The sequence below is a fragment of the Mus pahari genome, chromosome 14 (assembly GCF_900095145.1).
Source record: "Mus pahari chromosome 14, PAHARI_EIJ_v1.1, whole genome shotgun sequence".
NCBI lineage: Eukaryota > Metazoa > Chordata > Mammalia > Rodentia > Muridae > Mus > Mus pahari.
The window spans coordinates 62023827-62027366 of NC_034603.1; positions in this window are offsets into that span (position 1 = coordinate 62023827).

Below are 3540 nucleotides of genomic sequence, written 5' to 3' on the forward strand. Positions count from 1 at the left end.
CGGGTTCAATTCCCAGCACCCTCCTGGCCAACCACAGCTTTCTGTAACTCCAGTTTGAGGGGATCTGGCAGCATCATACAGACACACATGCAGATAAAATGCCAATGCATGTGAAATAAAATAAGTTAAAAATGGAAAAAAATAAAGTAAAACAAAAACAAAAGCAAAAAAATAATAATAATTCAATCCTCACATGGCCCAAATAATGTGAAAGTCTTGGTTCTGTAAAGAGAAAAAAACCATATCTCTTTGTTTGAATGATGTAAATGTTATCTTTCCTTGGGTCAAAGATCAAGAGCTAAGGTCAGCTGTGAGGTCTTGAGGAAAGACTGATGCAAGCAAATCTGTCTTTTGCTGAGCGTTGGCTCGTCAGACATTCTGCAGGGAATTCATGGTGCTGTGTGTGTTGCTGGGTCCTGAATGTGGAAGTATGAAGAGAGGGTGCTTACTTACAAGGAGCTTGATGTTCATGCTAGCAGGGGGCTCACAGCCTAGGGATGGTGGGGCAGGTACTGAGCGAGAAGGGGCGAGGGGGGGCACCAGTGACCTCTCCAAGGTCTGAGCTGAATTCTGAGGAATAAGCAGTATGCTCACCTCCTGTCGCTACTGTGACAAATTACACACATTCAATGCCTTCAACTGAGGAAGGTGCGCAGACCTGTAGTCCCAGAACTGGGATGTCTGAGGCAGAAGGACCCTGAGGTTAAGGTCTGAAACCAATTGGGCTGCATAGCAAGTTAGAGGACCTTTAGGCTAATAGCAAGACCCTACCTCAACACACTAACTAACTAACTAAATAAATAAATAAATAAATAGGGGGGGGTTGTCTGGAGACCAGAAGTCTAAAGCAAGTTTAATAGCACTAAAGTCAGCTGGACATGGTGGCACATGCCTTTAATCCCAGCACTTGGGAGGCAGAGGCAGGTAGATTTCTGAGTTCAAGGCCAGCCTGGTCTACAAAGTGAGTTCCAGGACAGTCAGGGCTATACAGAAAAACCCTGTCTCGAAAAACCACAAAAAAAAAAAAAAAAAAAATAGCACTAAAGTCAAGGTGTGTTTATAGTACACTGGTTTCTAAGAAATGTGTCCATGAGAAACATGCATCCACAGATACCTAGGAACGAGGTCCAGTATTGTGTATCACAACATCAGACACAATGTCAAAGGTTGGGCAGGACTGTGTGTGAGCTGCTCTGTGGCAGAGCTGATTCCCTGATGGCCCTGCTGCTCCATGTTCACATGGCTCTAACCACTGCCCTTTCTGTTTCCGTTTTCCATGCTCAATTTCCCTAGGTCTTTCTTAGAAAGACACTTGAGGTTATATGGCTGGGTCCCCCGCATAATTAAAGATATTGTCTGCATCTCAGGATCCTTAATTAACTTTATTACTATCATTTTGGTTTTTTGAAACAGGGTCTAGCTATGTGCTTTTTTAAGATTTTAGAGCAGGACCTCACGTAACCCAGCTTGGCATTGAGTTCACTACACATCTGCCTGCCAATTGCTGGGATTACAGACATGTATTCTCATGTCCAGTTTCCTTTACATGCTTTTTTAAATTAATTCATTTTTGTGTGCACTGTTGCTTTGCCTGCATGTGTGTCTGTGTGAAGGGTGTCAGATCCCCTGGAACTGGCCTTATCAACAGCTGTGAACTGCCAGAGCTCTTAATCACTGAGCCATCTCTCCAGCTCTTCTTAATGATTAGTCCTTATGAAATTCAAACCAACAACTCACAAAACAATTTTAAAAATAGTTCTGGGCTGGTGAGATGGCTCAGTGGGTAAGAGCACCCGACTGCTCTTCCGAAGGTCCAGAGTTCAAATCCCAGCAACCACATGGTGGCTCATAACCATCTGTAACAAGATCTGACACCCTCTTCTGGAGTGTCTGAAGACAGCTACAGTATACTTACATATAATAAATAAATAAATCTTTTTAAAAAAATAGTTCTAATAAGCTGGGCAGTGATGGTGCACCTTTCATCCTGGCACTTGGGAGGCAGGAGCAGGCAGATCTCTGTGAGTTCCAGGCCAGCCTGGTCTACAGAGAGTTCCAAGAGAGTCAGCTCTTCACCATGAAACCCTGTCTTGAAAAACCAAAACAAAACCAAAACAAATAAATTTGAAATATCCAGAAACTGGAAACAACTTAGATGTTCCTCAACCAAAGAGTGGATAAAGAAAATATACATTTACACAATGGAATACTATTCAGCTATTAAAAACAAATTTACAAACAAATGGATGGAACTAGAGAATGTCATTCTGAGTAAGGTAACCTAGACCCAAAAAGACACTCATGGTTTGTCCTCACTTATAAGTGGTAATTAGCCATAAAGTACAAGATAACCATGCTACAATCCACAGACCCAAAGAAGCTAAGTAACCAGGAGGGCCCAAGAGAGGATGCTTGAATCTCACTCAGAAAGGGAAATAAAGTAGACATCAGAAATGGATGGAGGGAGGGTATTGGGTGGGAGGTGGGGTGAGAAGAATGGAGGTGTGGAGAGAGTTGGGGTGGGGAGGGAGAAGGCTGGAAGAAAGAATGGAAATTGGTGGGGGTGCATTTCTGGGACTGAGGAAGTTCCTGGGAGTCTCTGAGGGTGACATTAGCTGAGACTCCAGACAACTGGGGATATGGAACCTGAAGTGGCAATCTCCTGTAGTCAGGTAGGACTTCCAGTGGAAGGAGGGGACACCAACCCACCCACAAAATTTTCAACCCAAAATTTGTCCTGCCCATAAGATATGCAGGGATAAAGATGGAACAGAGACTGAGGAAATGGCCAACCAGTGACTGGCCCAACTTGAGACCCATGGGAGAGAGTCAACCCCTGACACTATTAATGATGCTCTGCTGTGCTTATAGACAGGAGCCTAGCATAACTGTCCTCTGAGAGGCTTCATCCAGCAGCTGACGGAAACAGACGCAGAGACCATAGCCAAACAACAGGCAGAGCTCGGGAAGTCTTGTGGAAGAGTGGGAAGGGGAGGATTAAGGGACGCAGAGGGGTCAAGGACACTCCAAGAAGACAGAGTCAACTAACATGGGCCCTTTGGGGCTCACAGAGACTGAACCAACAACCAAAGAGCATGCAGAGGCTGGACCGAGGCCCCCTACACATAGGTAGCAGATGTGCAGCTTGGTCTCCATGGGGGTCCTCTAAGACTGGAATGGGTGGGTACTGTCTCTGACTCTGCTGCCTGCCTTGGGATCCCTTTCCCCTACCTGGACTTTCTTGTCTGTCCTCAGTGGGAGAGGGTGCTCTTAGTCCTGTTTCAATGTGCAGGGGGTAAGGAGATGGAGGGTGGGAGACACTAGTACCCATCTCTGAGGAGATGGGGAGGGAGGTGTGTGAGGGTGGTACTGGAGGAAAGGAGGAGGGAGCTGCGATCTGAATGTAAAGTGAATAGATACATAATTTTTTAAAGATAATAAATAAATAGCCGGGCGTGGTGGCACATGCCTTTAATCCCAGCACTTGGGAGGCAGAGGCAGGTGGATTTCTGAGTTCGAGGCCAGCCTGGTCTACAAAGT